Source organism: Pinus tabuliformis, chromosome 6, assembly GCF_031772625.1.
Source record: "Pinus tabuliformis cultivar Carrire ecotype Pingquan chromosome 6, CPIR1, whole genome shotgun sequence".
Classification (NCBI taxonomy): Eukaryota; Viridiplantae; Streptophyta; class Pinopsida; order Pinales; family Pinaceae; genus Pinus; species Pinus tabuliformis.
The window spans coordinates 1333484253-1333497727 of NC_142292.1; positions in this window are offsets into that span (position 1 = coordinate 1333484253).

The window sequence follows — 13475 nt, forward strand, 5'->3', positions numbered from 1 at the left end:
TAACATTTAAAAAAAAATGTTCATACTTGATACATAAGAAAATTAAAAGTGTAAAAAATATGCTCAAAAACAAAGTTGTATTCTGAATCAACACTTTTCAAAATAGGATGATTTTTTGCTACCTCAAAAAAATGGGTACTCTGTACAGTTCCCATTTTATAGTTTACATTGTTCCATGTCTTCATCCTACAATATAAGTCAATAGTCAACATATATTGATTTTACCTAAAACAAGTGTGGCCCATGTCAAGTGTCTGCAATCACACCAGAGTCCAAAAGATAGCTCCTATCCCCATTGGTGTCTTCTTCTAGCTTGAAATGTTCCTCCTAGAGCTCTGGTGGCACTTGCTCCCTATACTTTCTACTGGAAGTATCTTCCCTCAAGTGGGCCCTAGAGCCACCTTGTATCCCATGATTTCCACAATCTCTTTGACTATGAGCTCTCTATCTAATCATCCTTGTGAACCAGGGGAGAGTAACCAATATCGACTTCGATGAGAGGGGCTACAAGATTGAGAAAAAGAGTTGGGCTAGGTTGTGTGTGCAAAGAACCTATAACCATTGATAGTGTCCATGGAAAGTAGGCAAAGCAGGAGCTGAAATAACAATGTGGAGGAAAAAGTAGCAAGATCCACATCACAAGCAACATACATAATTCCAAGAGGAGGCCAATGATTATGGCATTAAATGCCATTGCACTAGACTACTTTGGTGATAATGGGAAAATGTTCCAATTCACCAACATCTAGATGAGACCTTTTGAGAAGAAAATACATCATCTAGATGATCTAAGAGCCATAAATACCACCTAAGCCACATCCCTGCACCTTGGCTATAACACCATGTCTCCACATCATGTCATATAAGGTGGCACATCGGATTCACATATTGAGTGAGGTGTCAATGCCCTCAACATATATGAGATGGGGCACTTCCCTTCTCACCCCTTTGGGGGACCCTCCTTTGATACTTAACATGTGACACGTTTTTCAATAATACATCCATGTGGCATCTTTAATAGATAAAAATGCACGCTACCATGTTAGTTCTACTCCATATTCCTTGGCATCTCTAGTGAGCTCTTAGAATTGACAATGTTGGGGAACCTATTAAGTTGAGCAATCAACATTAACCACATTTGTGCCGAAGCCCATAACCATTTTCAAATATTTAATTTATCTTTAAGCTTAATTTTTCTCCTCCAACTTGGCCATTATGTAATTGAGAAGAATTTGCGTAATAATTCGATATAAATATATATTTTGTAAAAAATATTATAGATACATATAACAATATAATAATGTACACTGTCTTCCCAATTTTGTAGTAATTCATAATTGAATGATTGCATTTGACCACAACTCAACTATTTTCATATAAATAATCATAATAATTTGCTACATCACTTTGATCTCCACCTCATTTAGAAAACCATTTTATAATAGAATATTATTATTCAATTGAAATATGTCTCAGGTTGCATTAGTTAATGTATTTTGAATCTATTGTCTCTCATTATTTTCCTTTCATATTGTGATCTATTATTCTTTAGGCTTACATCTTCAAATTCTCATAACAATTAATAAGTTTCTCATAATAAGAAACACTTTTGCATACATATTCACTTTCTCTTAGTGGGATTATTTGTTAACAAAAACTTAACATCTCATTGTCATTGTGCCATACTTAGTTGGGTATAATGTGAAATAAGTCATACTTACAATAATTTTATTCACAATGGATGAAAAATGCACCTTGGATCACTCATCCTATGTTAGGTTTATATAGTTGATATAACATCTTACAACTAGAAGATATTGACTTTGAGATATTACTAAACCTATTAATTTGTATCAAAATTAATTATTTATCAAATTGATTTTAAAGATCTTACATAATCCATTAATTGGTATTCAATGAGGGGAAATGATTGATTAAGAAGGGAGCTTTGAATATTGCATACTCTTAACAAGTGACAACATAGGAATAAACTCAAGTTCTGCAAAATTGACTCTTCATCACCACTAAGTCCATTGTGCATTGCCAAAAATATTTAGTGATCATTCCAATATTACATTAACTAACAAGTGACAACATAGGGATAAGATATAACAAATTGACTTCTCACCACTATGTTGGGAATAATACTGAGAGAGGGGGGGGGGGGGGGGGGGGGGGGGGGGGGGCGGAGTGAATCAGTATTATCAAATCAATAATTTTTCATTTCCATAAACAAATTTATATACGCTACTTCAGTGAAGGGAAATCGCGTGTGAACGCAAATGTTCTTAAGGAAACCAACGTATATCCAATGAACTTATGATTCAGTTAATTCATCATATGTTGATCTTTAATCAGTGCATCAATAATTTATTAAATATTAAACAATAACCATGTGCAGTAATAACATAATAAACCATCACACATAAGAAACACACATGAACACCAAGATTTAAGGTGGAAACCCAATGCGGGAGAAAAACCACCTGTTGCTATTGTCTCTATCTTCTTTTAATATAAAGAATAATCTATTTACAATCTTGTACTGGTGTAGACTCATACCAGTACGCAGACACCCACCTGCAGAAGGCTACAACCTTCTCTCGTTCTCCAACTTCTACTGGAAGGGAGCTACAACCCCCTAGCTCTTGTACTAGCCGATATGTTTACTAGTATGTAGCCGCCAGCCTATAGAAGGCTACAACCTTCACTCGTTCTCCAGCTGCTACTAGAAGGGAGATCCAACCCCTTGATCAAATCACCAACCACTACTGGCAGGAAGCTTTGAATTTCTTACTGAAGGCTCCAACCCTTAGTATCCTCTAGGGACCATGTTTCATAAATTTTCATACTGGATACTCCTGGTACACAACAACACAATATGAAGATCACGTTTCATCAAATTTTCATACTGGACCGATCAGTAAAATTGAAACTCAAAATAAATCACCACTGCAATACACCCAACAAATACACCCGCATCAACCAATCATTGAAACCCAATCATTAATCTCAGAATCAACCATAACTAAATCAATAAATTACTGAAACCTATGACATACTTGAATCAAACAATCACTGAAACCTCTGACATATTGAATCAAACAATCAAGGAACCTCTGACACAAATGAATTAGCCATTCATTCAAACTTAGTCAAATTCAACCAATCAATTGGAACAAACAGATCACTGTAACCAGTACACAGATCTAAACCCAGAACATTGCATCAAAAACCAGAACCAACTGTAACCTCAAAAGTCATGTGTCAGAATGTATACACTCCTTCAATGAAGCCAACCTGCGTGTGTACGCTACTTCCTTTAGCCCAACCTGCGTATACCTCTAAAGATATTGAATCATAAAATTTTTGAACCACAAACTATACCAATTAGTGACATTACAAAGATCTACTGTCAATTTACATAGTTCTAAATAGATAGTAGCAATGACACCCTTCTTACCCAATCAGTCAATCAACCAGACTCAATCTCCTTGTACAATCAATTTTACTTTTAGATATAATGAAGACATCATTGACAAACAACAATAAAACAACAACATTGATCATATAGTTTAGTCTTCTCTAAACAACAAACTTTTCATTTGCATATGCTACTTGGAAATTACTAACCAACATGTATACGCGCCTTCACCAAGGCAAACCAATGTATATATCTGCAATTACTTACTTATAACTTCGCAGCCATTCCAGACTTCAGACATACCCAGATCATGACATATAAAGGATAAAACATTTGTTAACATTTAGATCTAGCCTATCCATTATTAGATCACATAATGATAAGTCATTATGATCCTAAACCATTATTAGATCTCATCCATCATCAAACACTCAGGTGCATACTTAGTTCAGATCAATCAAAGCATCAAAAACCCATAACATGCGTAATTTCTTTTGATCTAGCACTCCATAAGATATTCATTACATGTGAACTTAGCCCTTTGATCTTCTCCTCCTTATATAGTTTTAGCCTTTCTCAATACCTTGGACCAAAAAAACCCTTAGAACCTGTGGTATTCGTGGACAAGATCAAGTAACTGTTATTCTACTCAATATTGTGGGCTAATACCATGGTATTGACCCTTGGTATTCTTGAATCATGAATTTCCTTGATTTTCCAACCCACATGCACTTTTACTCTTGTGAAAGTGCATGCATACGTATACACTCTTTTTGTACGGTGAACTCACGTGTATACGCTCTTTTTGTACAGTGAACCCGCATATACAACCTAACATACCTAAAAATGTCCTTTTTATTTAACTTATTAATTCTGATCTATAGTCCTTTGTTCCTTCATCCTATTCTTTCGTACCATTACTTTGTTCCCTCTAAATGGACCTGTTATAATGCGATTTTCCATTGTAAATTACTTCTAAACTAATTCCTTTGAACTGCCCTGCATTTTGTCACATCTGTAAACACAACTGCCATGCATTCTGTCACATCTAATATCTCTTCTATAGATTCATCTAGTTGCGTAGATTCATCTAGTTACCATATACAAGTGAGTTGTTTTGCTACAAGAGGGTTGCCATCAAGTACAACACATGCATCATAATGCCAACACACTATTGAGTCCATTTCCCATTACCAAAAATATTAAATGATCACTTTAACTCTTGTGATATTTTTCAATGTAATTGTTTTTTTAGTATAACATATCCATAGAAGAAGTAATTGTTGATTTTGGTAGCCTATTTGAGTATCATATGAAACACATTACCTTTGATGCCTTTATATAGAATTACTTCCCCCAAAGATGGTAGGAAATAATTTTACTAATTTCATTACATTAGAGAAAAGTGTTTTGCAAAACAAAATTGAAGAAGCTCCTCATAAGAAACATGAAGACTTCTTAACTTAGTTTTCACATTTGTTAAAAAGGTGTTTTCCCAAACATCATCTAGCTCATCATCTCAAGGATCATGAACATTTGGTTGAAGAAACCTAGTTATGGTTGAGCAGAACATATGTTTCAAAGGGAAGATTGCCACAAAAGCATTGGAATAGTGACTTAGTGTCTTTAAGGTTTACTTTGACATGAAACATCTCAAGGACAATGAGAAAATCAATACTGTAAGCATTAAAATGTTGCTCATGACCAGCATGGTGGAATTATCATAAGAAGCATGCAAAGGAGTATTCTAAGCCCATTATGTGGGATTAATTCATGAAGCAACGCAAAAAAAAATATTATCCTTCCTGAAACACATAAGTTCAATACACAAAGTGGAAACAATTGCACTAATGATGTGATCTGCAATTCTGTGATTACATCGATGAGTTCAACACTAGATGGATTATTCGTTCTTTAAGGAAGATGATATTGTTCTCAAGTGTTGCATAAATTGTTTCCAATAAATAGACTATAATATAAAACTTTTGATGGTATAGACACTTCCAAATACCCATAGATGATCCAGGTGGATATTAGTGGCCAACCACCTATTTGATTGGCTCAAAGCACAAGTCTCCATCTTGGCATTTTTTATAGTTTTTTGAGTCCTGAACTTATGGGGCCATTTTTAGGCACTAAATGATGTTTTTTTGACATGGTGGGGGCCATCGCAATGGCTATAGGATTTTTCTTGGGCCCTAGTAAGAATGTGTAATTCTCTGCTAGACCTTTCCAATGGGCTATCGAGAGCACCAAAAAACGATCATATGAAAATGCTATGACCTTGGGAAGTTTACAGACCAACTAACCCCATAAGGGCCTACAGACCTTTTGGTGTTTCATCTTCTATGGTTGGGTTTTTGGAATTCTAGGGTCCTTTATTTATGTTAAAATTACATTATGTCAGCATCTTGTAATAACTTTTGTGAATGTGCATAGCCACCATCCCTTTTTGTTAGAGATAACTACCAACTATCTAACAAGTTTGTGTTCTATATTATTATGTTGTTTCATTTATTTATAAAAGTTGGGTTTCTGCCACATTATTTTAATCTCTTCTATATTTCTTTGTTTGTGTTCAATTCACTTTCATACATTTCATTTCATTCCTTGTACACCCTAGATCTATAGTATCAGATTAATCTACTCCTTATTGTTTCTTAGTGCATGTAATCAATGAGGTCAGGTTACAGAGGGTTGGGTCTCGATCTAATTTCACTTGGGAACAATTTACATCACAAACCCAAGTGGAATCCCATGGTAAAAGAAAAGAGAGATGAGAGAACAAGATATCGTATCAAGTAATTGCTCGAGGAGGCACTCACGTGATAGAGGAATTAGATGATGGTCAATTTCACCCAAATCCTTCGATGACTACCAATAGTAGTCGAGGCACCTTCAACAAGAAATAATTTTAGAGACGCAACACCATTATAGGTACAAATTAAATTTGATATCCATTTATTTGAATATATGCAAATGCTTTGGGGAAATTTTTAAATTTGTTAGATGGGTATTACTCTGTCCAAAATTTTTCCGACAATGAGAAGATCACCTTCGCACTACAAAAAGCCATTCCCCATGTCAAACATTGGTGGGTAGGTTACTGGGAGAGACATAATGGATGAGTCTACAATGTTCAATGTAGGGACAATTTGGGCTGATTTTGTTGATGCCCTTAAAGAGTAATTCTACCATGTATGAAACTACGGTGACCAATACACTAGATGAAAAACTCTACGATAAGAGGAGACCAAATGATGTTGATGGGCCCTAGAATTATCTATTTTATTAGGCCCGTTTTATTATTTATAGGCACGTAAAACATGCATTTTACCCCCTTACTTTCACATCATATATTTAATTTGTAGTATTAATGGGTCCTTAGGAATTTAGTTTATCCTTGCTTATTATGGGCTTCATATTATTTAGTTTTGTAGAAAATTGTGAGAATATTGGGCAGATTATGAGGATTTGGAGGATGAGATAATTTAGGGACTTGCTCCTTGATACACGAGGATAAATATTAGATAATAAATCAATAGGATGTTATGAAATTATTTCACAAATTATGGAGCTCCAGTGATTGAGAAAATCTAGGAATGTGTTCCCTGTCATTTAATGCAGATTCCTAGTGTTTGGAACCAGATCCACTATTTGAGGGATTTTGGAGGGGAAAGCTTCTTAATTTCAAGGAGAATGCTTCCTCATCAATTTTTATAACTACCAGTTCAAATTTTCCTCTAGAGGCATGTATTTGTTAGTCTTCTTGTGGAGAAAACTTGTATTTTTGCAGCTCCACTTTCATTTCTAGCAGTAATGTATTACGATTGATTCAAATAATGAAGTTTGGTGCCATTTTTAGCTTCTAAAGCTTGGTATCATTCATAGGACTATGTGATCCTTGGGCTTGGCCATCCCAAGAGCCTCATATCTCTTTTTTATATTTTTCTTTCCTTCTTTTCACTTCTTATTTACATGCATCTCTTATTCTTATTTTTCCTATTTCTGCATTCAATATTGATGCTTCTTTTGTTGTAGGATTCGGTTAAATTATTGAAGTAATTTATTTTGAAGATTATTTATAGATTCACAAGCATGATTAATCCTTATAAAATCTTTGAAAATCCATATTCATCATTGAACTACTTTGATTTGTTTACTAGTTCACAAATCTAGAATTTCTGGAAGTCTCTTGTAGCAAAATAGTAGTAATTTTATGCTATTTTTTAGAACATGTTAATGAGATTCATTTGAGTTTATTATAATTGTAATAGGTCATAATAAAATTCAATTTATTAACAAAATTTACCCCATTTCATTTTCACTTGATTAGGTTAGGAAGTTGATAGGTTAACTAGCTCAATAGTTCTTCAATTTCTAGTTTTTAGAGTAGTAATTTTCTTCTATTTTTTAGCACATGTTAACATGGGTATTTTGAGAAATTCCACTTGTAATGGAGACCTAAGACATTGTAATTAATAATTCTTTTTTTACATCCCATTTTAATTTTATTTACTTGGGAATTTAGTAATATTCTTGCTCCTGTAGCATTACAAGCCTCTTGTAGAAATTGCCTGTAACAAACATGTAACATCACTTTCCTTCACCTGTTTTGATCCACACTATAGCTTTGACTTAGACTAGATGAATAATGATGCCTAGGATCTAACTCCTTGACTAGGGAGATCTAAGGACCACTCTAGACCCTTACTTCCTCCACTGCAAGCACAAAACAACAAATAGAGTTAGGAAGCAATTTTCACATTTGAAACTATGCAATGCAAGTGAAGTAGACTTAGTTTCTGAATTTCCTAGTTATGTGTTATAGATTAAATTTCTTCTTTCCAATCAATTTGAAATTATATTAATGATTTCCATTTTGCAAATAGAATAATTGATTTGATTTCTTTGCAATTAGAGTAACATGAAATATTTCTACAACTAGTTTAGGTTAGATTTTATGACATTCACTTCATTAGATCAAGGAAAGAAGGAAACATTGCATGCTGCACATACAATGCCAACACCTATTAAGTTTGTATGAACCCTAGTTGATAATTTAAGTTGGTAGCCTTAGGAGTTGCAACATTCTTATTGAAATACTAGGGCTCATCATGTTTTGGTGCCATTTTCGGGGAGGTATCAAATTATGCATTTTTTTCTTCCATAGTTGATTCATTTCTTTTACTTTCTGCAAGAATAAATTTTTCATTAGCCATTTTTCATTTCAAAGACGTAAAAATTGCATTTCATTAGAATTCTTATTCAAAAAATTATATAAAAACATAAAAAAATTACTTCTCCAACACCAAACCCCCCCATTTGATCACGTGGTGCAGTAAGAACCACATCACCATCCACCTTTGCAGGTAGAAGAAGAAGATGTGGCATAGAATATAAAAGAAATGGATGGATATGATAACAATGAAGAAGATCCTCTTGGATTTCTTATTTAGGATATTGATGTGAGTGTTCATATGAAGAACATCCCTCCATCTTTCCTTCCCAACTTCCATGGTATGAGGTCAGAGGATCCAACAACCTTTCTCTTTGAAATTTAAATCCTTTGTAGATCTTATGATTACATAATAAACACTCAAAATTTGAGATTGTTTATGAAAACATTGAAGGATAAAGCTCTTAAATGGTTCATGAGTTTATGGACTAATTCAATAAGATCATGGAGTGGTATGTAAAAGATATTCATAGAAAAATATAAAGATCATTATATTAAAGAATAAATCTTTAGAATGAATAAAAAAGAAGATGAGATCCTTGAGGATCTAATAGACAAGTTCATGTATAATGATAGGAGGTAAAAATTACATCATTACACACTAAAAACCCTCTTACTTAGAACAATTAGGGATGATCGTATTGATCTCCTTGATCTCATGAGTAGAGGTGATGTATACCAATTATCATTTGAATAATTTTGTGAAACATGCAAACACATATCAAGAGGAAGGGAAAGAGTAAGTAAATCAACATCAAAATTGGTAAGTCAATTTGAACTTGGAAATTTGCTTGATAACTTTAAAACAAAAATTCTTAGCAATCTAAGTGACAATTAGAAATGTTAAGCATGCAAGATGAGAAAAATGTAGATGTTCATATTAGTGTTTTCCATGCATAATCACATGCTATTAAATATTTCCCATCATTACTAAGGTTTAAGGAAGTTTACTAAGAAGATAATGTTGCAAATCAATCATGAAAGAAGCTATGTTATGTAGCTCCAAGAAGACCATGGTAGCCTAGTCAACCTGATATGATGAAAGAACCTAATTTACAATTTCAAGCTTATGTTCATCCATCTCAAATTAATTGGAACTCACTCTTTCCTTGGAAACCTTGGCCATATCAATCCCAAAACAAATCTTGGAAACAAGGTTGGAAAGGAGATTATGGGAGCAATCCAAAATATCCTCAATATCCTCCATACCTAACTCCATGTTATCACTAACATCCACCTCCACCACAACCACAAACCCAACCACATCCATCTCAAAGATCCACTCCCACTCAACTACCTGTACCACCATTTCCAATCCCACGCAAGTAGCTTGACCCACTTATAATGCTGAGTTACAACACTTCCTAACATCTCCTCTTTATCTCAATGTTATTAATATTATATTAGGAAGAGTATTACAAAAAATATATTCTCTTGATGTTATTGAAGGAAAATGTTCAGAAAAAGAATATTCAAATGAGAAGAACAAAGAATCATGGGCTACACTTGATGAAGAGAAGACATCAGAATCAAAGATTGAGAAATATTTTTCATGTTTACCATCAGATCCTCCATGTGTTCAAGAGAATAATCTGTAAAAAGAGGAAGATTTGAATGTTAGGTAGAACAAGACATGAAGTATGATCTAGATGAGAAAGAACACCAAGGGCATCAAAGCTATATTGAGGTTTGGTTCCAGAAAATAAACAAGATGGAGCATCACTCTCTTCTTCAATAATACTTGATATCGTCAAAGTCAAATCATTTGGTCTCTAAAATTTGTAGATGTCAAAGCATATATTTCGAGCCTACACATCAGTTTATCTTTCATCTTGATGTGCACATGGCTACATTGGAAGTATTCCTATACTTGAAAGAGATTTTGTTTTTTCAAGTAGAGTGGTTAGAAAAAAGAAATAAAAATATGAAAAAATAAGAGGAAAAATAAAATCTCATATGAATACCTCCTTTGAGGCTCCTGAGATTGGTTCACTAATTGAAAACCTCCATGAGCTGGTCAATGGGTTGGAAAAAAGAGAGAAAAAAAGAGAAAAATAAACGATCCTAGGTGAAACGCTCCTTTGAGGCATCTAGGAAGACATATTAGTTGAAAACCTCATTGAGGCATCTAGTAGGCCTAAGAAAAGAAAAAAAAATGAAAAAAAATTCTTTTCTCCATGTATCTCTCTATGACGAATGCAGGTGCTCTCCAACCTTTGCAAGCAGCAAAAACAAGTTAGCACCAAAAGAAAACGTTGGTGAAAAATGTAGTCAAAGGAAGTCAAACTTGGGCTTTCTCCTCCTTTTCAAAAATTCTCCAAAAGGACCAAGGCCATGTCAATTCATCAACCTCATCCATTTCCAAGATCCACCCATCATTTCCAAGCCTTTCTCATGCATTTTCCTCATTGTCCTAAAATGCTACAGGAGGGCTCTGTTTTGCTACAGGAGGCCAAAATACATAACAAATTGTTTTCTTTTATCATATATTGAAAATTGTGCATCCATTGGCCGAGTTATTTCATGGGGAGATCCATATGGATGATGGTAACATGCTCAAGAAATTTCAGCAAATTCCAGTGCATACTTTTCGAGAAATCTACCTCCATCACCTACAACCATTTTTAAGTTTTCTCGAGATTTGTGCAATGATTTTCAAATATAGGGAGGTGAATAAGGATGATGGAAACATTCTCAAAATATTTCAGGTCAATCTAATCTACCATTTGAGAGATATGGATAAAATAATTTAGCTATAGGATACTATCCTAAAATGCTACAGGAGCAGCCTATAATGCTTCAGGAGGAGCTTGTGAAGCTACAAGAGGGGATCCAATGATAAGAACAACCCAAAAGGCCATGATGCCTCTAGTAAATGATAAAGGGGGGCCCTCCAATGATTCACTCATCACCCATCCATCACCTATCCATTCCATTTCACCAAAACTTGCTCAAAATTTACACTCTGTCCTACCTCTAAAAAAAAAGAAGTGAAAAACCACAGAAACCACTATTTTCTATTTTTCCAATGTCTACTCTACCCCCTCATGACTCCGACCCTATCCTCATGGATTTTCATCATTACCCTTAAAACCATCATGCAATCTAAATACTTCAAGGGTGGATTAAAAGGATGCTACAAGAAGAAAACTCCTCCTGTAGCAACCTATGCAGTCACAATAGAAATATCTGAGATTTTTTTTTCCACCTACAAAAGCATGATGACACCATGTGTGCAACCAAGAAGGGACACATCATCCTTGGGAAGGAATTCCATCAACAACAACAGCATTAGAGGGGCACCTACACTCACACAACAAAGTTATCAGTTAAGGTATAATCAAGTTATGAAGACATGCACAAGGAGCAATAAAAAGAGTCAACTCCCTCTGAGATCATGATGTATATGGCCCAGCTCAAGCATATAATCATCTCCAACAATTTGATCCATAGGTAGGCAAGGTATGTAATTGAATCCTTTGGGCTTGACGAGTGCTATGTAATTTCTCTTTTGTGTGTCTAAGTATTGGGGGTCAATAAATGAAGCCATCCACAAGCCAAATACTTCACCAAACTCAATCTTTACCTAGCCTCGTTTTCGTTTCCCACTAGCCTCGTCTGCATCTAACTTTATTTTCATCACTGCCAACCTTGTTTTCATTACTATTAGTCTTGTTTTCATCTAGCCTCCTTCTCATCATGCTCAACCTCCTTCAACACTCCCCATCAAAATTATAGAGTCAACTAGCCAATAAGAAAAGAATTGGGGCTAGGGGAAGGGAAACTTGAGGAGGAAACTTCCCCCAAAGCCAAGGGTAAACAAAATGTGACATCCATGACAAGGCCAACCACTAGATCAGCCACAACTAAGAAAATAAATGCATTGCTACAAGAGAAATAAGGGTTGCTACAAGAGAATGCAGGGGTGTTGTAGGAGAAAGACATGGTTATTACAGGAAGGAACAAATTTAGAAAAAGTGCTACAAGAGGAGGCAACGACATCAAAAGAGGTATAAATAACAATGGGGGCTTCACTGAGGGAGAAATACCATACCATGTGCATTCATATTGGGGGATATATATTGAGGAAAAATTGAAATAATATATTGAGCATATAATAGGGAGTAAATGGTTTTTATATTGGTAGGTATAAAAAAATGAGCTCAAATTTAATGAAAAAATATAAAGGGGTATAAAAAATGTTAACGAAAAAATGGATATCTACAATATCTAGTGAAAGTAGGGGTTATTTAAATTGGGAAGGTGTATTGGGCTTGTATTGGTAGGGGGTTAAATAATGTGATTTTTAGAGGTATTTTCCACTATGTAGTCAAATTAAGGGTATTGTTTAGTATGCCACTAACACACGTGATATGTCAGAGGTTCATTGAATGAATCCCCTGTGTAAATAACCCCCCAAGAACTCTAAGAGCTTGAACCACAACCTAACCTAGAGTCCTATTATGTATTTGTGAAATAAGGAAGGATTATTCCTGAGAAATTTGTAGTGCCCCTCTTAATCAAATTTGAAAAAGAGAGGGGAGGAACTCACAAATGGATGTAGATTTCAAAAGCAAAGAAGGTAGAGGATGTGGGACAACAACACCAAGTCTTCTCGTCAAACTAGTATCAGAGTCAGAAGGGCTGCCTAGAGAAGTACCGTCCATGGTTGTTGGGCACGAGATCCCCCAAGGAGAGTTTTGGGGCTTAGAGTCCAGATTTTGACCAAATATTGTAATTCCGATGTAAAGAATCCACATTTTGTGGGAACAGAGCACGTAGTTTGTAAAAGAGTCATAGGGTTGTCTGCCC